Source organism: Malaclemys terrapin, chromosome 1 (genome assembly GCF_027887155.1).
Source record: "Malaclemys terrapin pileata isolate rMalTer1 chromosome 1, rMalTer1.hap1, whole genome shotgun sequence".
NCBI lineage: Eukaryota > Metazoa > Chordata > Testudines > Emydidae > Malaclemys > Malaclemys terrapin.
In genome coordinates, this window is record NC_071505.1 from 30,888,960 (window position 1) to 30,915,774 (window position 26,815).

The following is a 26,815-nucleotide window of genomic DNA, read 5'->3' on the forward strand; positions in this document are numbered from 1 at the left end:
TGGGGCAGCGGGGGGAAGAAACCTAGAATCTTGCCAGAGCTCAAGAGCCAGATCTGCTGTGAAATAGCAAAAAGCTGGAAGAGCAGTGTGGGTACTGCTGTGCAAATTAGCAAGGCAAAAAGAAGGAAATGCTACAAGAACAAAAGAATCTGTTGGGAAGATTGTTATAAATTCAGATTACTAAATTGTAGGTTCTTAAAATGCTGCTTTCTCCCTTAATTACACTAGCCCTAGGAGCCCAGGAAATGTAATCATCACCCAGTTAGTGTACAAGATGATGTTCGCTCTCCCCTTAGCTATTATTTCTATTTTAAGTAGTGTTTGGATATTTGGAACTCTTTTCCACTATGTAGCAGCTGTTATAGAACTTGTCTCCCATTTTGTTGGATAAATCATCATGCTAATGTCAACAGACAAGCTATTCACATTGATGTAACTACCATTCACTTTTTAAAAAAAGCTTTCATATTAGGGAGTTTTCATGTACTGTAGTCAACAGTCACCATCTCCAGAACTTTCATAGTCCCATCTCTCCCATTTTCTAATTATCAAAGATATTGCTAATTGTAATGATTAATAATTACAATCAGTAATATGTGTGTGTACTGTAGTACTTTTCATACCAAAGAATTCCAAAGTGCTTCTATAGCTACAGTATACACAGTACCACCGAAATGTGCCACATCTGGGTTGGCGGGCTGCAGCCAGGCAGAAAGCAATGTGGGTGGAAGTTTGGGTCAAAGACAGTCAGGCAAATTAGTATTGTTAATACATATAAGGGCTTCGTCTCTGAGGACCCAAACTTGCACCATTGAGAGCAGGGTTGGGCCCTTTTCCCTGCCCCACTTAATCCTGTAATGAAAATATAGTGCTAAATTCTACCCCTCAGTTACACTAGGTGTTATGGGGCACGTTCACCGCTAGAGCACCCCTTCATGCTAGGGCACAGTATTGCAGGTGTTCCCTCACTCTAGCCCATCTTGTCCAGCCTCATTTCTCACCCCTCTGCAGCTTCCTTGGCCTATCGCTCTAGCCAGACCACCTCTTGGTCCAGTCCCCTTCCAGCGTTAATAGAAAAGTTAAAAAAAAAAAAAAAAAAAAAAAAAAAAAAAGGGGCTAATGGCCTCTATGCCAGCTCAGCTCCCATCTGGGACTCATTCCTGGTTTCTTAGCCTTATTACCCTTAAGGGGCAGCCTAACCCACCATAGTGGAGTAAATCATTGCTAAGGGTGCGTTTTTAGCTGAAATAATGTAGGCCAAAAGACCTAACTCCAAGTCACAGTTTATGCCCTCTCATTCTGTGCAAGTAAACAAGTGACCACAAGGGTACGGGTACACTGCAAGTTGGATGGGACTTGAAGGCGGGTATGCAATATTTTGTAACCTTGTTTATAGGCACTTAGACCACACTGTGATGTAGGAATTATTAAGAAATGAGTCAGGCAAATTGTTAATATTAATGATTGGAAGCTTAATTACGGACACCTGGAATGACACATATGGATAATGAGAAGGTATCAACCTTGTTATGGGTCATGGGAAATCTGCATTAAAGTAGATATCTAGTGATGATTTAAATGTTAATGTTAACTATTTCATTCCTCCTGTAAGAAAAGAGAGGGAAGATAATCCTAGATCTGAACATTTTACTTTGATTTACAACCCATTTTGTTACCAAGAGTGGGTGGCGCTGGGAGATTACACCACGTTCCCCCCTCCCCCTCCAAATCAAGAATGAGCCAAACCAAACCAAGCAGGGTATCTGAGCTCCACCAAGGGGAAGCCAAATCCAAGAAAACCCCAGAGCCATATTCAAGCTCCACCAATCTCAAGGAACTCAGTGGAGTTGAGGGTATGCATATTTATATTTTGAGTAACTGTACAATGTACTGCAAGTGATGTCACATTTTGTAATTTATGGGTGGAACTTATTTTGTGGACAGAGCTTGCTGGAATAGTCCCACTGTTTCCCCCTTAGTTCAAGCCTTGATGGAGACATTAGTAAAACAAAGACACATGGATTAACTCAGTGATTTAGTCACAGTGCAAAGCCCTACTACTCAACGATAGTAGTTCTTGTCCAGGGCAGCAGGAACTGGGACCAGAGGTAATATGATCAGCCCATAAGAAGGGGCTTCCAAACTCTCCAGCTAGCTCAAGGAAGGAACCATGTTCAGCTCTCCTCTGCTGGAAGGACTGGCAATGTGATCTGAAGACTTGAGAGAGAGGAGGAAACAAAAGGAGAGAAATAAAGAGAACCATGGGCCTTAGAGAACTCCGTGGGTGTGACAGAAACAAACACAGGGGAGTCCAATATCAACGATTGAAAATAAACTTTAAATCTTTTAATCTATAAATTAAAAAACAACAAAACATGTAAATATACGTCAGGAATAATGACATAAAAACATCATATATAACTAGAAAAATCCATCCCATAAGTAAGTCTACAAAACACCATACATGTAAGTGAAATATGAAAGATTAATTCCCATCTACAGTATTAGGAACAGTCCAAAATTCCAGCAGTAGGTGATTTTATGAGTTTTCTATCATTCCATTCTTCTATGAAACATTTATTCTTGAAATTAAAGACTGGTAATTTCCCATGTACTCCAGGCCAAGCTGAACCTCAATTCTGCAGCACAGCTTCATGTATTCTGAAGCACTCTGCAGAGACAGAGTGATAACTAATAGCACATTCATTTAAATTAACATTGAGTTTTTCTTTGTATTGCATGTGAGAATGAATAATTCAGTCAGTACTGCACCCCTGGGTTATTTTCATATTACCTTCATTTATTTTTATGCAGTCCTCACATTTTCAGGTTTCAATCTGGTGCAGATGTTTTACTGACAATGTACAAATGCCTCATAACTGGTATGGGGTGTGTGTGGGGGGAATGGTGGGGAGGCTTTGGCAGTTGGGTAGGTGCTGCCTGGGGCTTTTATAGTCAGTTCCCATTTTGAAGGCTATCTTCACAACTATGAGGGCTAGAAACACTGCATTTTAAACGAAAGCTTAGATCCTGGAACACAATTCTGCAGCACAGGTATATGCTTCAGAAAATCCCATGATCACAGAATTGTGGAATACATAGCGCAACTTTGAATACTAACTTTGCAAACCAACAATTCTGATTCTTTTTTTTGGATTATTTTCCATTGCCTCTGATTTTCCAATCCACTGGTCATTAGAGACAACAGAAAAACTTCCATTTACTTCAATAGGCATTGGAGAAGATCATTAGATGACTGGCTCCACAGAAAGCCCCCAAACAGTCCGAAGCACAAAAATATCTTTTACACTGTGTAGGATGCTAGAAATTGGGTGAGGAAGAAACCCAGTAGCAGGAAACCCAAAATGGTGGGTTACAGAAGGAGATTTTATTAGTGCTCATCTTACTTTGGATTTAAATGTGTAGCACCTTTCATCTCAAAGCATTTTTCAAATATGTGTGAAATAGGGACAGCTGCTGGATAACATGAGGAACTGAGTGACAAAATGAGTTGCCCATAGTCACTCAAACTCAGTGGCAGAGCTGTAAACAGAACCTAGGAATCCTGATTCCCAGTCTCCTGCTTTAACCAAAGGATAACAGCCTGCACTCCTGAACTGAAGGCTGGACACAGTATGCCCAATGAGTTTCCCGGTTGTTTCTTTTTGTGTTCTTCCCCATGCTTATATGCTGTTTCTGTCACATCACAAAGGTCTTTGCACAAATCTGCTCATTACTACCTATGATGGCTGACTAAATCTCATTCAGGGCCCTGCTCAGACCCATTTAATTGCAGGGAGACCACTCCCATAAAATTATTCAGTCTCCCTGAACCCATGATTACAATTAAAATTGTGGGAGGTAAGTAGGCAGCAACTAAGGGGTGCTGTGATAGTCTGTGAGGAGCAGCAGCAGCAACAGAACCTAGTACAAACAGCTGGGTCCTTGAAGACCGGGAAAGTGGCCACTCAATCCAAACATCCCATTTTTCCTGCCCTCATATCTCAGCAAGAAATGTGAACCAGGGGGGAGGGATAGCTCAGTGGTTTGAGCATTGGCCTGCTAAACCCAGGGTTGTGAGTTCAATCCTTGAGGGGGTCACTTAGGGATTTGGGGCAAAAATCAGTACTTGGTCCTGCTAGTGAAAGCAGGGGGCTGGACTCTATGACCTTTCAAGGTCCCTTCCAGTTCTAGGAGATAGGATATCTCCATTAATAAATAAATAAATAAAAAACAGCCGGCAATGCCAAAACATCCAGTTTGGGTCACAGGAGGGTCAGGCATAGGCACCGACTCCGTGGGTGCTCCAGGGCTGAAGCACCCACGGGGAAAAATTGGTGGGTGCTCTGCACCCACTGGCAGCTCCCCACCCCAGCTCACCTCCGTTCCGCCTCCTCCCCTGAACATGCCGCTGCATCCTGCTTCTCCCCCCTCCCTTCCAGCGCTTGGTGCCGTGAAACAGCTGTTTCGCACAGCAAGCCTGGGAGAGACAAGGGGGGGCCAGGGGAGGGATCCAATAGAGGCAGGGGGACGGAGTTGGGGTGGGGACGCAGGGGCAGGCCGGGAGTGGGAGGGGGCGTGAGCACCCACTAGTGCTGAAAAATTGGCACCTGTGGGGTCAAGGGTTGAGTTCTCCACTGAGGCAGAGCTTCTTCATTCACTCCTCACTGTTTGGATGTACAGCGAAGAGCAGGGCTTGAAATTTTCCTGTGCATCTACCTACTATTAGCCAGGGTGGATTGTTTAAATAGCTAGATTTTCTCTCTCTTTTTTTTTTTAACAAGCATAACACAATATTGTCAACATAGATTTTTAATCAACACTGATTTTATTCTGTACATATTCTACATGATATACTCCCTTTATATTATTTTAGCTATGTCTCATCCCTTCTGTTTGTAAGGTGGGCCAGTTGTATAGCTGAAGGACAGAGAGGCTACTGTCCTCACCATGAAATATTAACACTGCTTTCTCAGTGCCCTTGTGACCAGAGTCCTAGGGGGGCCACACTGAGTCTGCTCAGTTAGGGCAAACTGCAAAAAATGGGGCAGACAATCCCCCAAACTGGTGGCTATTCTAATACATAGATTCACCAAGCTAGCAGCAAAACAGCTTCTACAATACTTTACTGGTTACCCAGAAGCCAGAAATACAGTTCCCTTAAAGCAACCCAGCCTTGAGCTCCCACCCAGACAGCCAAGTCAAGTATGCTAAGGAATACTGAAAATATTATTCATCATATAAAAAGTTCTACCAATCCCAAAGGATTGGACATATTACCCACCAGGTTAATGAATATTTCAGATCTTACCCAAATACATACTTATTTCTTATAAACTAAATTCTTATTCAATTCTTATTAACTAAACTAACATTTCTTAAAAAAGAAAAGAGAGAGTATTGGTTAAAAGATCATTATACATACAGGTCTGAATAGAGTTCTTAGGTCAGTTTCATAGTAGAGAAAGTGAGCTTTAGAGTTGTAAAGAGTCCTTTCCAGAATTAGTTCACTAGCTTATAGTTCAATGTCCAATATCCGAGCGATCCAGAATGGAACTGGACATCTCAGTCTTGCAACTCAAACTTCCCCTGATGAAGCTTAAGCAGATCTGAGATGAAAGGATCATGGCCCAGGATTTCATGATATAGATCACTGGCAGGCCATGATAGTCTCTTGACAGTGTGCAGTCCTTGGGTGAACAATAGGCAATTATCCTAGCTTTGAAGTAACCTCCTGTTTCCTAAGCATCACCGGTAATTAGCTACATGGATTAACATAAGGCAATTGTCTATCTCCTGCCATTTACAGGTAGTTTATTACATACTTCAAAGAGAAATGAAGACCGTGATATCACTACATTCAAAGTTCATTTAAATGTGAACAGCCTTTTTGATCTCTGAATTAACAGAATACAGTGATAGAACAGGAACCGTTTGGTTACATTGTCAATCTCTAACAATTTATATGTAAACACACAAAACCACAAACATTATCTACTAATATGTCTCTAAAGGTTGAATCCGGGTCAATTAGTCTGCTAGTTGTGTAACCCTTTCTGGCCCTCTTCTCAGGGCTCTAAGAAAGTAATCAAACAGCTGAACTTCAATGACAAAGTTTACATCTCCATTGCTCATCTTCCCTGCCACTGTCAGACAAGTACAGAGTAGAATTTTAATATATTGAAATCAGTCCTTTAGACAAAATCTTAAATCAAAGTCCTCTTCTGTTAGTTTTAAATTGCAGACCCCTGGTACATTTTGAAAAGATTATGAAATAAACCAGTGTCCTGGTCAATATTTCCTCTCCCGATGAACAGGTTCTAATGCCTAACCCAAGGCTGTGAGCTGTAGTTGGGTAATAATGGCTGTGCTATTTGTCTAAACATTTGTTGACATTCTGCCATCTATTTCTCTGCTTTGTAGAACACTGCGAGATGCTTGAAAAGTATATTATAATATCAAACTCTATTCTATCTCTTCCTCTGATAACTGATCTTATTGAGAGTTACAAGACTTGCTGAAGTCTGAGGTAAGTTTCCCAAGGCCCATTGCAAACATTTCTAATCTAGAGATGAGAGCTGGAATTTTTTGCACAGATACTCAAACTCATGTGAACTTACCCTAGTTCCAAGGGTCATATGGCTGAACCACAATCCACAGAAGTCTCGTTGGCAAACATGGGCTGAAGCTGTTCACAAAACATCAGAAAAGAGTCACCAGCAGACACTCCTGCCAAAGAACATGATAGTTGTAATAGAACTTATTTCTCTGGTGGGCCTTGGGATCAGATCCCCTTTCTTCCACATTCCTGTGTTTTCTTTTCCCTTCTCTGACTGCTCTCGATGGTGTGATGTGCACACCACTACAAGGACCAATCTACGTGACAAAAACAAGTTTCAAAGTGACTCCAGTACAATACAGTTGTCCCCTGACCCAGATACAGCATTTTAATTTGTAGCATAGCCAAGACCTAACTGAATCATATAACTAGAATTCAGTTAAATCCCACATGTACATTACAAATCTTATGTTCTTTTACTGGGTCAAGGGACAAATATGTTGTAACCTAGTCTCCTGACTTCGATGTTTTTGTATTGTAAATGGATCCTTAAGAGACCTCCATTGCAGGCAAGCCTGCTCAAGCCCTTTGCTCCTGCTCTGTCTCCAGATTCATCCCCAACCTGCTGTTGTATAATCTCAACACTACTCCGTCTTTGCTGCAAAAATTCTTTCTCTACACCTACCTATTGCTGGGGCTCTTTAGTGAGGAGGCAGGCCTCCCTCTGAGATTGACAGGGAGGGACCACAACCCGCCACCTGCTCAACAGATCTAGGAAGGCCAAGCCCCACCTGCAGGAAGCAGAGGAGTGGTACAAGAAGAGGAAGTATAAAAAGTCAGCTGGCAGCTCAGATGGACTGGAGCTGCCAAGAGAGACAGATGCATCCTGCTGGATGCCTGAAGAGGACCCTGGCCTTACTGAGGACTGGTTAGCACTCCCAGGACCGCCAGAGACGCCAAGGAGCTGCTTCGACTGCCTCATGGCTGACTGAGACCCCGACAAGCTGCTGTGGCTGCTGTTGGCCACCGACCTTGGGGAGATGGAGGACAACAACGAAGAGGTACCGAACCCCAGGGATGTAGGAAGTAGTCCAGGGAAATTAGACGACAGTCTCGTTGAATGTTGGCCTGATACAAGATCAGTGTGTTGTGGGCAGATCCCCCACTGACCCAATGGCGGAACACTTGGCCACTGTTAAGGCTCTTGGCTGGGATGTGGTGGAGTCGGGTGGGCCTGCGGTGGCAGCCTCTCCACTTTAGGCCAAGAGGCCCATGTTAGTGTACCTTCCGCTGAGCCATGACACTAGACTGTGCTGGTGCTCACCCCTGCTTGAGCCCCATAGACTGTGTTGGTGCTCACACCCTGCCTGAGGGCCTGGGGCTTCCAGATGTTGTTGCTCTGCCCTGGTTACAGGCCAGAGCCCTGTAGACTATTTGCTACCCCGCCCTGACTGAGCTTTATTGCTCTGCCTGGCCTCAGGCCCTGAACACTAGGAGCAGCTAATTCCCCTTTTTAGATCACCCTCACAGGTGTGTGCCAGTGAGGAGGTGTGGCCTTCCTCAGAGATTGAAAGGGAGGGATGGCCATGCACTCTTACAGGCTCCAACCAGAACTTGGCTTGTGAGCTGAATTCTGCGGAGGGCAGAAGAGACTGATGAGAATGGGGCTGAAAGTGCATATTAAAGGGGACAGAGAGCAAACACAAGAGAGAAGAGGAACAAGAGGTATATGTACACACACACACAACTATAGTACAGAAAAACAAACCTCAAATCAGGTAAGTATTTGATTAGTAAGTTTTTGTTCACCCTCTGTCTTTGGGAGGGGAGGAGACATGGCCCTTCACTCCATGCCTGTCAGACTTTTTGGTCGTTGGGCCCGACTTGTCTCATTATGTACAAATTTATACAGAATGGCCAAGCTGTGCTTAGAAATACAACATGGTTGAAATGAACCACATTGCATCAAAGTATATCAAAAGTTGCCAGTATTTTCTGGTGGAGCAGACACCCGGCTGCACCATGTCGGGTTTGCTTGACCACTTTCAGATGGTAGCAGCCTCCAGCGCCCCATTTATATGAGAGATCCTAATGGCTACAATTCCTCATTACAGTAGATCCTAAGGGCCAAATCTTTTGACCAAAATAAGGGCCCTGGAAGAAACCAGTGTTAGTCCCCTATGCAGGGTTAGGGCAGAATGTGGGGAGCCAGCATAACGGTACCCAACCTGCCCTTGATGGAGCTATGCCACCTGGGGGTCCTTCCACTTTCGGATGCGTTGGAGCAGTATCAGGACCACAGGGACTAGCTTTCTTGCATGTAACATCTTGATGGGTGTAAGAGGACCGTCATTCCAGTCTTTGTATTGTGACCGACTCATAGACTCATAGACTTTAAGGTCAGAAGGGACCATTATGATCATCTAGTCTGACCTCCCGCATGATGCAGGCCACAAAAGCTGACCCACCCACTCCTGGAATAATTCTTTCCCTTGACTCAGCTGTTGAAGTCCCCAAATCATGATTTAAAGACTTCAAGTCGCAGAGAATCCTCCAGCAAGCGACCCCTGCCCAGCAAGCGACCCCTGCCCCATGCTGCGGAGGAAGGCGGAAAACCTCCAGGGCCTCTGCCTGTCTCACAATGGCCCAATTAGTTTTGATAGCCCTTCTTGATGGGTGGGTGGGGGAGACCACTCCTCCTGCCTGGATTCTGAAGTTCAGAGCAGCCATTTTTACAGTTATAAAGTAAAACTTTCATATTGCCTTATAGCATGGGATCCAGACATTACAATAAGATTAATGTATGCAGCAACTTAGAAGCGTTTTATAGAGACGAAACACTAAACACATCCTTACAAGTTTAATACTTATCTTGAACAATACTAATATACTGGTGAGCTGGTCTGGTTTCCAGCTATGAATATCAGTGCTCAGCTGACTCCTACAGCCTTGGCAAGAGCTGGCACCTGGTCTACAAGTGTCACACATGTTTGAAAAATTCATGTGGAACAGAGGAGTTTGATGTTTAAAATCCTGTGCTGGCCCTCAAAATGTTGGACATGCTTAGATCCTGTGAAACCTGGTTACTCAAACAGCTTATTTTTCACTTTTTGTGGTCCTCTTTCTCAGTAGTAGCTTGGGGGGGAAAAATCATCCACTTTTCTTTTTTGTTTGGAAACTCGGAGATATTTCTTCTCAAGGGGAAGGCATTTTTCCAAGAAAATAAATAACAGTGTGCCTTCCCCTGTTCTTGGATTGGCTTCTTGACATAAAATATCACAATCATGGTCCAGAAGAATGTTTCACATTTTTTAATGTGCTCTTTACATATTTATTAATCTTTATTCCCACCTCTGCCTCAGGTTCAAAGCTAACACAGTGCTCCTGAAAGATGCCAGATTGTCTACCACCCAGGTAGAGCATGGGAAACACACTGCCCCATTAACTTGTTTAACCCCTCTCCTGGATATTGTGGGTGGGATCTTACTCATTCCAGTCATAGCTCAGACATCAGTTTTTAAACTAAACTCTATTTGCTTAATTGTTACTTCACCTTTTCAATTCCTACCCTGTCCTTGTTTTTCTGATGTGTCCTCTCTAACACCCTAGATCATCATTTCTCTAGGACAGGGACTGTCTTCTTTGTAATTTGTCTGTACAGTGCCTAACACAATGGGACCCTAACCTTTGATGAGGATTCCTAGGTGTTAGCATTATTTATTTTATGCTTATAATGGCTGAAAGGGCTACCAGTGACACTATAAGCGTTTCCGGCAGCTGCCCAAGGCACACCAGAGACAGATGGAAGCCTATACTGGTATGATACAAAGTCAACAGCACCCGGACTAGCTGAAAATTTCCCATTGAAACAGTTTGACTGAAAATTGGGTTATAGATTAAATAAAATTGTTTGTTTATTTTTGCAAAAATTCTCTGGTTTCCATGTATGGCAGTGTATGCACACACCGACTCCTGTAGGGGTGGGTAGTAGGTGTGCTGACACCACAGTTACTGTCTACCGGACTGTCTTGGGCCTCAGCACGATGAGATCCAAGGGTCAGAGTCAAAGCAGCATCTCTTGGGTTCTGGGCTGCATGGCCTAATGCCCAGAGTCAAGACCACAGCCCTTGCATGCAGGGCAGCATCAATATGCAACTCTCAGGTACAGGGCAGTATGGCTAGTGGCCAGCATCACTATAGCAGCCCTCAGGTATGGGGCAGTGTGGCCTAGTGGCCACTGTCAATATAGCAGCCCTCAGGTATAGGGCAGTGTGGCCTAGTAGTCAGTCAATACATTAGCCCTCGAGTGCAGGACTGTGTAGCCTAGTGGCCAGATCCAGCGGACCAACAACAGAAGGGGTGATGGCTGGGGTAGGGGGACCCAGGTACACCTGATTCCACTGGGTCCCAACCTAGGGCTCTAACAGTATCAGAGTGATCTGCCAATGGGTCAGTGGGGAATCCAACTGCAACATGCTGACTTTAAAATGGTGGGAGATACCATTCACTCACTCTTTCTGGGTCACTGCCTACCGGACTTCCTGAAGCTGCAGTCCATAAGGCATCAGGGTCTCTGGGCTCCTCGGCACAGGTAACTCCCTGGGACTCCAATGGCAACAGATCTCCGGTCCAGGTCTCGGGATCTCTGGCTCCCGCAGGCAAGGGCTCTAACGGCTCCTGGGCTGGAGCCTCCATCAAGCATCCTTCCTCCTTGGTGTTCTGCCCAGACCGAGCTGGGCTGCTCTCCTTTATACTAGTGCAGCATCTGGAGCATGCTCAGTGTGGTCTGAGGGACAGAACTTCCTCTGTCCATAATGTGGGATTAACCCTTCCCTGCCCAGTGTGGGGTATGCACACCCCATCACACCATATTAAAAAATAAAACATCTGAAAACTTTTCAGTCTTTAGCTGCTGCCACAAGGTCTGTTGGGAATTGTAGTTTGGTTGACTTATGCCCTCATTCTCCTCTTTGGGCTGATATCCCCAGCCAGACTACATTTCCCATAACACACCATAGCCAGGGATTCCCATGGTGCATCGCAACGGCTCACCAAAAGAGGAAACCATGGTGCATCATAGAAGATGTAGTCCAGCTAGAGAGCCTTCTAGCCCATAGGAACGGGGACATGACGCATGCAAACTATAACTCCCATGAGGCACCAAGGCAGAATTTCTGAATAGAAATGTTTGGTTTTCAGCTGAAAAATTCTGGTTTGCAATTTTGTTGTTGATGAAAATGACTTTTTAAAGTTCTCATCAAAATCTTCTGCGGAGTAAAAACCATTTCCCAACCAGTTCTAAAGAGCAGGTTGGCTGCTACTGCCCTCCACATCTAGGACAACCAGCAGGTCGGTAAAAGGTGTCAGATGTGTCCAGCTCTGTGCCAATTGTCATTTGCTTCAAAGTGAAGAAAATCCTTCACGTGCTTTTGGCTCTCCTGGTAAGAGGGAAAGCAAAGTGGGGAAGGAAACAAGTTGAAGAAATCTGTCTCTTGTTTGTTTGTTTGTTTGTTTTAAATAAAACATAAATCACTATAATATCTAGGTACCAATGGGGTCTAAAATGGGATGAGGAGTCAACCCAGAAAAGCCTATTTCTATCTACATCTTCCCTAAGTCCCGTAAATCCTGGCTGCAGCTCTGTCTGGAGAGAGCTATCTTAAGGGCTGAGATGGTGTTTCAGTGTCTCTGCCCTTTCCATTCTTGGTCTCACTGATGTGATTAGAACAGTGGTTCCCAAACTTTAACAGCCCGTGAACCCCTTTCACTAAATTGTGAAATCTCGTGAACCCCCTCCTAAAAATGAATATTTTCCGGGATTTAAGTTTAAATTTCCTCAGTGTGATGGATGCCCCAACTGCCGGGCCCCGGAATCTATGAACCTCTGAAAAATATTTTTAATTGAAACTTTTTTTAACATACACAGAAAAACCAGAAACCAAAAATGTTTCTGTAAAATGTTTTTTTGGCTTTTGTTTTAAAAAAAAATGTTTTTTAATAAAAATAAATTCATTTTTGGTTTTCAAAAATCAGAAAATGTTTCATGAAAACATGAAAAATGGACCATTTTTCCGTTTCAGTTTTTTGTAAAATTTTCTTGAGGAATTTTAAAAAATGTGAAAAAAATTCAAAACTTTCTGTGAAAAATGCTTAGTATTTTTCACCCACCTCTAGTTTCGGGTGAGGTTGTGGCTGGTGGTAACAAGGAGAGCTGTGGTTCTGGATTTAGATGAGATTTGGCAAATTCCTGGGGCTCGGGCTGCCGGCTCCCCCGCTGACGGGGGCGGGGCTCGGGCTGCCAGCCCCAACTGCCCGGCCCCGCTCTCCCTGGGGCTCAGGCTGCTAGTCCCGCACGGAGCACTGGGGTTCAGGCTGCCGGCTCCCCCGCTGACCGCTGGGACTCAGGCTGCCGGCCCCAATTGCCTGGCCCTGCTCTCCCTGGGGCTTGGATTGCCAGTCCCGCACGGAGCACTGGGGTTCGGGCTGCCGGCTCCCCCGCTGACCGCTGGGACTCAGGCTGCCGGCCCCAACTGCCTGGTTCCGCTTTCCCTGGGGCTCGGGCTGACGGCTCCTCTATTGACGGGGGCAGGGCTCGGGCTGCCGGCCCCAACTGCCTGGCCCCACTCTCCCTGGGGCTCGGGCTGCCGGCTCCTCTGCTGACGGGGGCAGGACTTGGGCTGCTGGCCCCAACTGCCCAGCCCCGCTCTCCCTGGGGCTCGGGGTGTCTGCCCTGTAACCAGGTCCCACCTGCTGTCTCCAATGCCCGGGGTCCTCTGTCCGCCATTAGTGAAATTTTTCTGGCGAACCCCCTGTAACGTTCTGCGAACCCCAGTTTGGGAACCACTGGATTAGAACAAGGTGCCAGCTAGTACCAACTGTGATAGGAAGGGAGTTTATTGGTTCATTTGGACTATGAGCTCCAACACTTTTCACATATGGAGCCAAACAGTTGTCAGCTTTTCAATTCCTATCAGGCTGGACCAGATTCAAAGCAGTGACCTCGAGCTGTTCAGCTCCATAGCCCATTCTAAATCTACAGTTGATCTCCAATCGTAATATATTAATGAACCTAACAAGTTATATTGGCATAATTATTACTTTGTTTTTCTGAGTTTTTGATAAGAAAAAAAATGGGCACATTTGGGAAAAACATGAGATCTTAGCCTTCAAACTTTATTAGAGTTTGAATGCTCCTGATATTTGTTAAATTTTTGACAAGCTATTTTAGTCCTTGCTAGAGTAAATAAAAGCCATTTGGACACTGTCATTTACTCAGCTCTTTACATCCAAATTGTTTTGTTAGTTCTGTTCAATTAATTCTCCTTTCTTTAATTCCTCTTGCAGAATCAAATCAAGCAAATCTGGCTTTAATCCTACATGTCAAGGAACTTAAATTGAAATTTGCTGCTACTCTTTGTGTTACCATCTCCCAAGCACAAAGAAGGGCTGCAAATTACAGTATGTTCCCATGGAAAGAAAATAAAAGCTTGTCGTAATGGGCTCTTTCATCTGTTCAGAAAGATTTATAAAAGCACAGACAAAACGTTTGTAAAATGCAGTTTAGAAATGGTCAGACCGCCATCAAGTGACAAGGCTATGATTGGAATACTGTAGTACTGCAAACTTCAATCCATTCCTTCTTATGATACATGGTATTCTTTCTTAAAGGCACTCAATTTTTGGAATTCTCTAACCCCAACAGGTACCGTTAGGACTCACATTAAAGGAATTCCAGAAAAGAAATGGACACTTTGAGATTACTTGGATCTCAAGTGTATCTCAGGGTATAAATGTGTTCCAATACTGATGATTCATTGTGATGCACGAGGGGATGCTTGCTCACATGCAAAAACTGATTGCCACATTTCAAACCAGAAGGAATTATTTTCTCTGTCATATATTGTTAGAGACAGTAGTGGTGATGTTATATTTGCCTTCTTTTGGCACACTGAATAGGGACCATTTATTAGGACAAGATGAGCTTATCCCAAATGACTAATTTCCTGCAAAAGAGCATGGGGATTGGTAGATACCAATCCTTCTCATCTTCTCTTTCTAGGCCTCCTTTTTAACAGACCATAATTAAAAAAATAATAATCTAGTAGGGAGAATCCACTGTATTTGAAATATGGCATTTTTCACAAAGTGATCATTTAATCACTGATAGCTAAATTCTATGTTTGGGTAAATGAATGCAGTTCCTATTGATTCTAACCCTATGTATTTGACCGTGAGAAGATTAGAAAATTACCTGCCCTAGAGTTAAATATATGCGAGTGTTACATAGGCTGGCAACAACTAAGGATTTCTGAGTTGCTGCCAGCCTGTATAATACTTTCACAAATCCTATGTAACCTATAAGAAACCAATTTTATGACTTATTATAGCCAGAGGTGTTTGTCCCCTACCACATGATTGTGCTTATACTTGTGTACGTTTTCCTATCTCAGTATTTGTTTGCAGATATGTAAACATACATATCTTAAATACCAGAATAGTTATATTTGTGAGGCCCATAAAAACAATGTTTCATGTTCCTTCTGCCAGAGCTGCAAACTATTCTCAGGGCTATGGTGACATCCTAGCAAATGCACAAGCAAAGATATTTGAGTGTCATACGGTGCTGCATAGAGGATGTATAATTTGAATTTTTAAACAAGAGAAAGTAAAGTTCAGTCCCACTTATAACACATGGAGAAATAAATGTTTGGCTAATAGAAGAGCACACTATTGGTAGAAGAAAAGCTTTTCTCAGTAGGCTAAATACTGTTGTCTTTATGATGGCTATTGAAAATAATTAATGTTTAACTTAGACTGAGCCGCAGGGGTCTGATTTTTCAGAGATGGTGGACTCACCTTAAACTTCAGCTGGAGTTTGGAATGTCCAGCACCTTTGAAAACCGAGCTGTATTCTTTGAAAATTTTGTTATTATAAAGAAGAGCATTTAAAAAAAAGTCCTTTTAAAAATTATATTTAGCTGCACATTAATAAGAACACTATCAGTGTCGATTTTGGAAGCTCATTATCATGCACAGCTTGACTAAAGGCTAATACATGCTAAAAAGAAGAATTAATGTTTTCCACAGTGTGATGTTACACCCCATATTCTTCTTAGAAATACTGTTATGAATATGACATAACTAAGATATACTTTATGCAAGATGGCTCATGTAAGGTATCATTGGAAAGGTTATAATTTACTGAATGTGATTATCCAATTTATATTGCATGCATCATTTCTGTATCTAAAGTTAGGAATATTGACCATGTATCTGCATTTCAAATGTGCTACTTTGGGTGACACCCACAACTAGCCCTTCAGGTACAACAATGGAAAAGCCAGACAGGGCTGATGGTCCAGCAGTAAAGACAACGGACTGTGAAAGAGCTTCGTCTTCCTGTGGACCCTCCAAACAGCCTGCAAGTAATGGCTGCCACAGCCCTGCAGAGACATGTGACTGAGCCACCTGGTACTGGACCCCCGCCCCCCTTGAATGCCAGCGTTTTTTCCACTGGAAGACAAAGGTTTCCCACCATACACAAAAGCTATATAAGGCAGGGGAGTGACATCATTGTGGTTCTCCTCTGCCTTCCGACCCAAAGAGACACTGGGAAACACCTGGAAGCAAGATCTGAACTGGGGGAAGAAGAGTTGAGCCCAGTCTGGAAGGTTGTCTAGCTGGTGAATAATAATTCCTGAAGTTTCAAGCTGCAGGCCAATGCAGCTGGCTTTCAAGAATCTCTCTAATCTGCCTGAAACAACTTTTAGGGTGAGAAATTACTATTTGTAGCCAATTTCTTTAGTGAATCAAACTTAGTTTGCGTGGGATTTTTTGCTTAGTAATCTGCTTTGTTCTGTTTGCTAACCCTTTAACCATTTAAAGTCTGTCTTTTATAGTTAATAAATTTGTTTTGTTATTAAACCCATTTTGTGCAATTTCTAATGGGGAGGGCAAGAAGGAGTGCATATCTCTCGTCACGTTGAGGAAGACGGTAAATTTTTATGAGCTTGTGCTGTGCAGATTTTTCTATACAGAGCAAGACAATATACCTTTGGGTTTGTACTCCAAGGGAGGTAGGTGCCTGAGTGCTGGGGCAAGCCCCTTAAGCTGAGTCTTCCCAGAGTTGATCTTAGTGTCTGTGTCTTTCTGTAGCTGGGTGTGGCCCTGCCTGTATGTGCACTAGAGGAGGCTTAAGAGCTTGGTTTTGCAAGACATATTAAAGGAGGCCCATGCTGGCAGAACAGGTGGGCTTAGTGGTATCTCAACACATCAGGTGGCACCTTGAAGGGGGGCAACCTGTCACACACAGATCAATACACATAAAATGTTTTAAGAGTACTTCTAGTATGATACATAGCAGAAGCTTGAAATCAACACTCAGTTAGTTCTCCCCAAAGGAGATCCCAGGCTTCAAGATGTATGGTATTATATTACACTTGGAGAACCCTCACTACTCAGGCCAGTCCTGAAGCATTCAAAGCAAAGATGGATTTACATTAAGGGGAGTCCCTAACCCATACTTCACAAAGCACACAGACCCTGAGTTATGGTCCAAACTCACTCCAGTTTGGTGTTATTAGTAAATTAAATTATCACAACAGAACCTGCTACTCTACATTTCACCATTTCTGGGATTGCTCTCCTTTGTCCTAGATCCCTTTACCTATGGGGAGGCTCCTAACCCATTTATATCCTGGCAGGAGCTAACTAGATTCACCTGCTAACCTGTCAGTAGTAATTACCCTAAATCTTAATGCAGGGTTTAGCACCTGCCCATAAGGTGATTTAGCAGAGGAGTCCTGCATTCTCAGACAGGTCTTACAGTCTGCCAACCTCTTTTAGGGAGATGACCTCAAACAGAGCTGCAGCAATCTAGCTTTGTGAAAAAAAGAAAACAAAGCATCCCAGTAGCTCAGCAACCGTATAATAGTGCCCAAGCCTGTATAAATCTTCTTTAGCATTTACAAAACCTACAGAGATGCCAATCTGAAGGATGAAAATGGATGTGAATAGGTAACCAGCTTCTGGAATAATATCTACAACATCATACATATTAACAAGTTATTCTCTCACTTATTACATAATACCCAGTTCTACTGTTATTAAATATCAGAGAATTGAAAAATAGGCACGTTTCCTGCTAAAGTATCAACACCAAGGCTCTTATAAATCACACTATATTTTTAACTGTTTACAGTCATTGGGGAAAGTAAAAGAATATACTCCAACTCCCTTTCTTATGTTTGTTCAGCACCTCGTACAACCTGGTTTCTCGGTGCTACCAATAGTACAAATAAGTGGTATAGGTCCCCTAAGCTTATTATCATTATACCTTTTATATGAACTATTAATTATGTCTTTTCGTAATGGAAGGACGACTGAAGTCCAATGTTATATTTTACATTGGTGATGAAAAAATATATTGTCAGCCTTGTCCAAATATATAGGGGAAAAAAGGCACAACCCAGAACTTGCAACTCATGAGGCATAGGAGGGGAGATTAAGGCAGCTTTAAGTTACCTGGGGGCCTGATTCAGCCAGCTCTTCAGGCTCCCTTATAGGAATTTCCACAACACAGGAGTTGTGGTGCTATCCCTGACATGTCCCTTCTGGCCCCAGCCAAGGCTTGGTAGGGGGCCCTTGGAAGATATTCTTATGGCTGTCTTCCACAGTGCTTGTGCCAGGGCAATCTTCCTCCAGCCAAACTGAGGCTTTTAGTGCCCTTTTATGCTGCTCTGGCCTCATCCGAAATACTTACTGTGGTCACACCAGTTGGACTGGGTGAAATATGCATGGATCTAAAAACCTCCTGTAATAGAGCCTTCATAGCTAAAGCCCCATGACATTCTTTTTAATTTGTATAATTTTTCAGTTTTATTTTAATTAGGCTTTATTTTGTTTTATTGTTGGAGGCCCAAAGTGTCAGGTCCTGCCACAGGGTGTTCATGTGGGAGGCCCAGGGGGTGGGGTGTTTGATCCTGACTCCAGGGATGTGTGTGGGAGGCCTGGGGGCATTGCAGAGTGAGCTCAATGCACAGGGGTGGCTTCTGTCCCACGGGGCTGGTCTGGGCTCCCCACTCTGGGCATTGTGACCTGCCACATGGGGTTGCAGCACCACTCACGCAGATTTGGCCTGGAAGCCCTGTCATGATAGAGAAGCAGCCAGGCCAAAGCTAAGCAATGCTGCAATTCCGTGCACCAGGTCACAACACCCAGAGTGTGGAGCCGGGCCCAGACCCCATAGGACAGGAGCAGCCAATGTGGGGTAAGTTTTTTTGTTTTTGTTTTTAAGTTTATGGGTTGTTTTCATTTTATTTCACACTTGCGAAAAACTCAGGGCTCTATTTACAGCTATCTGTTACCAAACCAGATAGAAGAATAAGGGCAAAGATCACACCTATACTGCCACTAAGGCAGCCTAGAGAAGTTGCAATGATTGTAGTGCCCACAATAGAGCTAATGCATTGTTGTAATGGAGAGTTCAGTTCTCTGTAATCGTGGAAAGCATAGCATAGAAAGACTTTTACACTGTCTTAATGTCATGTGGGTACATGTGACACATGCACACACAATCAAATAAGATGCCAATTGGGCAATAAATACCATGAACCGCTTATTCTATGCAGGGAATTCTTATTGATATAAAAGGGTGTTCCCTTTGAAGATTGTACACCAGTAATAAACAGTAATAAATCATGAGAGAAATTTCTTTTAAATGAATAACTTTAAAATCAGGTTTTATTTTTCAGGTTACCTTACCCAAAACTATACAGCCCTCTCTACATTTCAGAAGACTCGGGAAAGATTAGCAGAGTGTGTGCTATTAACAAAAAGGTCTGGAATAAGTGAAGGCTTCTTTATCATTACTGTAAACTGTGGCTGCCTCAGAGCATAAAATTTAAACTCAGGCATTCTGGGCTGAAGTAGAAAAGAAGTAAATGGGTACAAACTCAAAATTATTACATACTCTGCCAGAAACTACGTGGAAGAGATTGGTAGAGATCATGAGATTTCATTCAGTATTACAACTGAGCTTTGAAAAAGTAATGATAATTTTAATGTATACGTTGTTAATAATACTTGGCACTTACATATCAACTTTCACGCAAATATCTCCAAGTACTTTAAAAAGGAGAATAAATATTATAACAACCCATTTTACAGATGGGGAAACTAAGAGACAGTGGACTTAAGTGGCCTTCCTCATGTCACACAGCATGTCAGTAATAACAGGAATAGAATGCAAGACTATTGACTCCCATAACCTGCTCTTACCACTAAATCACACTGCCCCCAGTTTGGGTGAAATATTGGTATTTAAGGTTATCTCAGAACTACAGTATTTAAAGGGATGTTGTCAATATGTTGAGTTCCCTCATGCTACTTCTTACTTTACTGTTCAGTTATTCTTATAATACCTATTATAAATGCTAACGTGTAATCAAAATCAAAGGAATCTTCATAATGCCAATGCTCAATGTTATTAAGTAGCTATATAGCCTTAGGTGAGGGGTCTGACCATTGGAACTACATCAGCTAAATTGATGAGCAAGAGTGTAGATTGCCAAATTAACATGCATGCATATTTTATTTATTTGTACTGCAGTAGTCCCTAGGAGCTCCAGTCATTGTCCAGGACTCCATTGTGATAGATGCCATACAGACACAAAACAAAAATTCCCTGTCCCAAACTGTTTACAGTCTAAGTTGGAATGCATGCCTGAGCTCTGAACCTGAGACAGTCTCCGTCACTGCAACCACTATGCTAGAGATCAAAGTTTTCAACTAGCAATAATCACGCCTCGGGTTAACCTCATTGGCTATGATACTGGTTATGAGCAGGTGGAAAAATATGTGATGCAAGAGGGGTGATGGTAGTTCCTGACTGACTTCTAATTGGTGGCTAGAAACTAGGAGCAGACTACCAATAACTGAGTTCACCTTGAAAATTACTGCAATTTAGGCTCAAACTAGGACTTTCTTAGTTCAAAAGCAGCAGCTCTAACATGTGAGTTAAGAGCAACCAACTGTCCTTGACTGAGCCAGTGAGAGCTCTATCATCTACAACTTGCTTTTGTGTATCTGACAGTACTATGTCTCATTTTAAACACAGTTAATCACTCCCACCTCTGCCACTTGTTCTCATGACTATGCTCTTCACATCGGCTCCTTCATCATATCCATTGGAGATTGCATTTCCCCCTTCATTCCCACGCTCTGTTGATGTATCCTAGTATTGTGTTCTTCATCCCCATCTCCTCTTTCTCTGTACTCACTCCTGGGTGAGCTCATTCATGCCATGGGTTCAGCTACCACCTCTACACTAATGACTCCTAAATCTATCTCCTCACGCTGACTTCTCTCCCTCATTGATTATGCTCATTTAATAATAAGAGTAATAGTCAGCAGAGGGCCTGAATATGCACATAATCTTTTTTTTTTAAGGAGCAGGGGGAGATAAGGTGGCTGCTGCATTTCTTCCTGTATTTTCAATATGCAGTAAAGACCTATTTTAATGCTTATAATATAGGGTTACCATATGTCCAAATTTTCCCGGACATGTCCGGCTTTTTGGGCCTCAAATCCCCGTCCGGGAGGAAATCCCAAAAAGCCGGACATGTCTGGGAAAATAGGGAGGGAGGGCCCAACGGTGCTCGGCCGGGGGCCAGAGCCGCTGGGGCCGGCGGTGCTTGGCTGGGGGCTGGGGCCGGCGGTGCTTGGCCGGGTGCCAGGGCCAGGCCGGCGGTGCTCAGCCGGGGCTGGGGCTGGGCCGGCGGTGCTCGGCCGGGGCTGGCGGTGCAGGGCTGGGGGCCGGCGGCTGGGCCGGGGCCAGCGGTGCTCGGCTGGGGCCAGCGGTGCAGGGCCGGGGGCCAGGGGCTGGGACCGGGGCCGGCAGTGCTGGGCCAGGGGCAGGGGCTGGCGGTGCGGGGCAGGTGGTGCTTGGCCGGGGCCGGCGGTGCTCAGCCAGGGGCCGGCGGTGCGGGGCTGGGGCTGGGGCTGGCGGTGCTCGGATCTTCCACTGCCTCTCCAGCATCTCCACTTAGATGTCCTATCACCCCTCAAACTCAACACGTTGGCAACTAACCTCGTCTTCTCCTCCTTTCTGTCTTTGTAGGTAACTCTCCATTCCCTTCAGCCAAGCTTGTAACATTATGTTGATATGAACTCCCCCACTCCACCTTCATGGATAGCCTTTTACTTGCCTAACTTTATTTCAGAGTAATAAACAACATTTATAAAATCTGTCTTCTCTATGGCTAAGCCTTTTTTTCAACTTCAAAATAGCTTCAGCTCCTGCAACTTCTTCCTCTATGGCCTCCCTGCATCTCATTTCACCCCATTCCAGTGACAAAATGCTGCTAAAGCCTTCCTCTTCCCTTCTCTGGCTTCCTCTCACCTTCCATGTCAAATACAATATTCTTGGGACTCAATATAACACCCTTCATTTCTGTACTCAGTTCCTCTTAATCTTCCTCCCAATGCCTACTGGATGTTCCTCCCAAGCCTCCACCTTACTGACATCTTTGTATCTTTTTCTCACTCTCATCTTTATATCTTCTTCCCTGCAAACCCTTATGCTTGAACCACCCTCTGCTAACTCCAAATGACCTCCTTCCTCAACATACATTTCTTTCACTAGGTCTTTTGGTGTGATCCTCTGCATCATTTTGAGACTGACCTTCCAACTTATGTATCATATTTCTGAAATGTCATGTCTCATTTCAATGTTAAGCTCTTTGTGATAGTTATATTGTAGCTTTTATGTTTGTACAAGGATAAGCAAACTGCCAATGCTCAATAAATAACAGCAGCATAATGTATTTATTACAAGGAACACTTGCAAATTTGTTATAGATTTAGATAAACTTTTTAACATGTAGTGCCAGAGGTATTTAGGAAGATAAAATATTCAACCCTGACAGATCATATCTTAAAGAGGGTCTGTGAAATGACATGATAAGGGTGATGATTAACACTCACCACAAAGGAAAATGTTGAGTTGCTGTAGGAGGCATATAAATTGTCCCACTCTCTTTCTGACTCAGGTAAGCTGCCAAAAAGTGGAGGTGGATACTGTGGGATGGAACTGTTTTGACTCCAGCCAATTGCTCGTGTTTTTTTGTTTGTTTGTTTGTTTTTTTAAAAGGAGAAGACAGTTAAATTGTTAATCAGATTTTTTATTATTAAAGATCCAAACCTAACACTTGGCTTTAGCCCTCAGTGCACACTGAGTTAAAGGACACTGTCTACTGTAGCTTTCCGGCAGCACACATCTGCCCCTCAGCACCCCCACCCCCAAATGATACATATGGTTCCACAATCACATCTTCCTATTTTTTTCCCTCACAAGCTGCTGTATGGAAACCAGGGAAACTGACTAGCTAAGGTCCCAGTCCTGCAATTACCTCCATAGAGGCAGACCTTGCACCCTCACGGAGTTCTTTACAGGATCTGAGCCTCAATGACTGAAGAGGGGAAACACTAACAATGACTACAAAACATGCTGCCTAATGTACAAAAAAAGCAAACCAGGGACGGGGGCAAGAGAAACATACTTCCCCCCTCTTACTTATTTCAGTCCCAGTACTCTTCGGTGTTACTTGTAACAATAGTAGCTCAAATAAATTTGTTAGTCTCTAAGGTGCCACAAGTACTCCTGTTCTTTTTGCGGATACAGACTAACATGGCTGCTACTCTGAAAATAGCAGCTAAAAGTGTTCGAACAGCAGTGTGATTTTTGTTAAGTTGACGGTATCCTGTTCATCTAAAGGGTTAAAGAATTCAACCCAAAAGAAACCAGTGACAAAAGAAAACAAACAATCAGAAGTTGCGAGACAATGCTCATAGTCATGGGTGTGGCGGGTCCAGAGTAGTCCTCTGGCACTTCTGAGGGATGCAGGATAGTCCCCTTTCTTCCCTACAGCATTCCCTACTGTAGGCTCAAAATACTACTTTCAGAAGTCCACGACTGAATCTTCAGAACGTTCAGTCTAGTCGGTGTTCTCTATTCCTCCCTCTACCTGATACTTACCTATACGAGAGTTTCTGACAGCGCAGGGAGCAGAGTGCTTGAGAATATGACGAAGTGTGGATCAGGAGATGCAATAGGACTGGATTAGCAATGTGAGTCAGCACCCATGCAAAAGCTGGGAAATGGAAGATCTGGAGTGGATTAATGTGGGTGTGTAAACCAGGGGAAAGGGTGGAGTGGGGTGAGGAAGGGCAAGAAAGCAAGGGATGAACAGAGTGGCAAATTGTGACATGGAATTAGGGAACAAAGAGGGAAAAACTGTGGCATGTGAAGTGGGATGAATGAGGGCAGAGAGCAAAGGGGAATGTAAAAGAGAGGGATAGATAGAGGGAGAAAAGAAGGAAGTGGGAGGACACAGTAAGGGGGCTAGAGAACGAGGGAGCAGGCACAAGAGGGCAAATGTGAAGAGAAGGGGGAGTTTGTGGTAACAGACCTACAATCAGGGCCGGCTCTAACTTTTTTGCTGCCCACCCCTGAGTCCCCCCGCTGAGCACCGCGCCACCCCCCTAGCGCCGAGCCCCGTGCCGCCCCCCCGCCGAGCGCCGCGCCGCCGGAGTGCCCCACCCCCACGGAATGCCGCGCCGCGCTCCCCCCGCCACCCCTTACCAGGTGCCGCCCTAAGCATGTGCTTGGGTGCCTGGTGCCTGCCCTGCCTACAATTAGGTGGGATGGAAGAAGAGAGAAACAATGGATGAGAAGCAAGAGAGAGGAGATGGGAGAAAAAGAAAGAAAGGTAAGAAGCTGAGGAAATGGAAGAGAGAATGGGCTGGAGTAAAAACATATCCTGCCAGAACAGCACTTTTGACAGTCACAGAGAGGAGGCACTGCTACTACAAGGAGGGCTGATTCCCGCACCAGGAAGTGCAGGAGATGAAAAAAAGAGATGGAGAATAATCTCCTGATCTCAAATAGGACATAAAAGAAGAGACCAAAGGGAAGAAGAACGATTAATGTCCCTGTTTTATTGGCTTCAAAATGCTTTCATGCTGCCTCCCTTTTTTCTTCCCCGTTACAGTCCAAACAGTGCCAATACATGTCAGGAAAGTGCCCCTGGACCTCATTATGGCTAAAGCAGCCTTTGTCCCAGTGCCCCCTTATGTTCCTAGGCGCTATTAAAATATTTCAACATCGGAGTTCCTGCTCCTCCAAAATTATCACAACACCATTGCAAAATAGTTCAGGAGAGGATTAAGAAACAAACAAGGATAGAATTTAGAGAAAAGTTAAATAACTAGAAAAACTTACCAGTATGTAAGGAAAAATTAAATTGCTGCTGGTAAATAAACTGTCATTCCCTTGCACGTCAAATACTATGAACAAAGAAGGGTGTAGGATGTGCATTCATGTTAATAAATTCTTACTGTAATTAGCATGCATTCAGTGAAATATTTAAATAAAAAAAAAAACAAGGAAAAGAACAGGCTGTAATAAAACGGATACTGAGGAATTGGAGTAAAACCCCAGGAAGACAAAACAAGGTTCCCAGACCAGTTTGAGAAACCAGAATTTTATTAGTAGTAACAGGAGCAGCATGTGAGGCTGAATGAAACCATATCTGTAAATGTGATATGTAATTGCACAAACTCCCTCCTTGGTTTGATTTTCCACCGGCTGACTCAGCCACTGCACAGATTGACTCCCCCACCTTTTGATTCATAAATTCTTGATAGTGTAAAAATAAAAAGTTAGAGTCAAAAGCATCATGTGAGCAAAAGGGCACAAGATGACGTGAAACACCATAACGTTGGAGGACAAGGAACATGCAATGAATCATCACCAAGTGAACAAAAATCCAAACCAAAACACCCAACAACAACAACAAGCACTACCCTCAAAGGAGATTGCAAAAATATAAGAGTCAAGATCATTCCCTGCAGGAGTCTGGAGGATACAACACATAAGAAGCTAAATCCTGTCTCCATTCTACCAGAGACACAGAATGAGGTATATCAATGCATCACAAAGAGTGTATGACATATGGTTTAAATTGCACAAGTGCCCAATTATGTATTCCTTGTGTACCCAAAGTCAAAAGAAGCTTTTGATGTACAAGGAATGTGGTATAATAGAGCCTTAAGTAGTATAACTGTCTATAGTCTACAGTCTACAAAAAAGATAATTAATATACAGCACAATATGCAGCAAATAATGCATGATAAAATGTAATGTATAAGAAAGGTATGTAATGTTTACTAAATAACTACTATACATAAATATGTAGATATAAAGTGTGTAAATTATATATAATGTATAAGAAAGGTATGTAATGTTTACTAAATAACTACAAAAAGCAACAGAGGGTCCTGTGGCACCTTTAAGACTAACAGAAGTATTGGGAGCATAAGCTTCGGTGGGTAAGAACCTCACTTCTTCAGACGTCTTGCAACCCTCTGTTGCTTTTTACAGATTCAGACTAACACGGCTACCCCTCTGATAAATAACTACAGTACATATATACCTATAATGTAGATATAACATGTGTATGATCTGAATGACTTTCCTCCCACCCTCTTTATGTCCTGGTCTTCTGAGAGCCAAACATTTATGTATGCGAGTAACTTCACTAACATGAATAGCACCATTGCTACCAATGGGACTACTCACCTGATCCATGCTTGCAGGATCAGAGCCTTAGATTGCGGGGCCCGTTGCAGGGACCTCCAACCTTACACAGCATGTCCTTAACTCTCAGGCTGTAGGCAGTCCTGCCCAGCTGATGGCAAGGGAGCTATTCACGCGCGCGAAGCACAATGCGGGGAAGGGGGATCCGCGGGACCCTGCGTGTTGGTAAAGCCCCGAGCACAACGGGACCCGCACTTCGCTGGCGGCTTTCCGGCTGCTATAATAAAAATGGCTCGTGAGACGGACATGGCGAGCCGCGGCCCAGAGCGGCTGGAGGGACCCCCGTGCCGAGGCACCTAGCAGATGGCAGCCCAGCCCGCCAGGCTGGACTCCCTCGCGGGCGATCCCCGGGCGCAGGCTCGGCGCAGCAGCAGGTGCACCGGGGAAGGGGGGAGGGTGACCGGTTTCTCTCAACAGCCCTAAAGGGCTAAACGCTGCCTGGCCCCCCAGCCCCCCTGAGACCCCGCCGGGCGGCTGCGCCCACACCTGCCGCCCCCCGGTGTAGCGTGAGCGAGCGGGCCGGGGGGGCTCCCCGGCGGTGCCCCCGCAGCACCGCCCCTCGCAGCGCTGACGCGAGAGGGCGGGGCGCGGCTGCGCAG

At 44.1% G+C, this 26,815-nt stretch overlaps 1 long non-coding RNA gene and 1 pseudogene across 2 annotated transcripts; both read right to left on the minus strand.

Annotated features, from left to right (window-relative positions):
• Positions 1 to 2,066: 2,066 nt before the first annotated feature.
• Positions 2,067 to 26,588, minus strand: LOC128830413 (uncharacterized). Of its 2 annotated transcripts, none has more exons than XR_008443577.1 (4): positions 26,199 to 26,588; positions 11,093 to 11,997; positions 6,621 to 6,729; positions 2,067 to 2,217 (listed from the first exon to the last, which is right to left on the minus strand). It is a non-coding gene; the product is annotated as an uncharacterized LOC128830413 (long non-coding RNA). The 2 variants fall into 2 exon arrangements; XR_008443576.1 differs by lacking the exon at positions 2,067 to 2,217 and adding an exon at positions 4,846 to 6,146.
• LOC128830716 (U4 spliceosomal RNA) lies at positions 20,253 to 20,410 on the minus strand (annotated as a pseudogene).
• Positions 26,589 to 26,815: the final 227 nt, after the last annotated feature.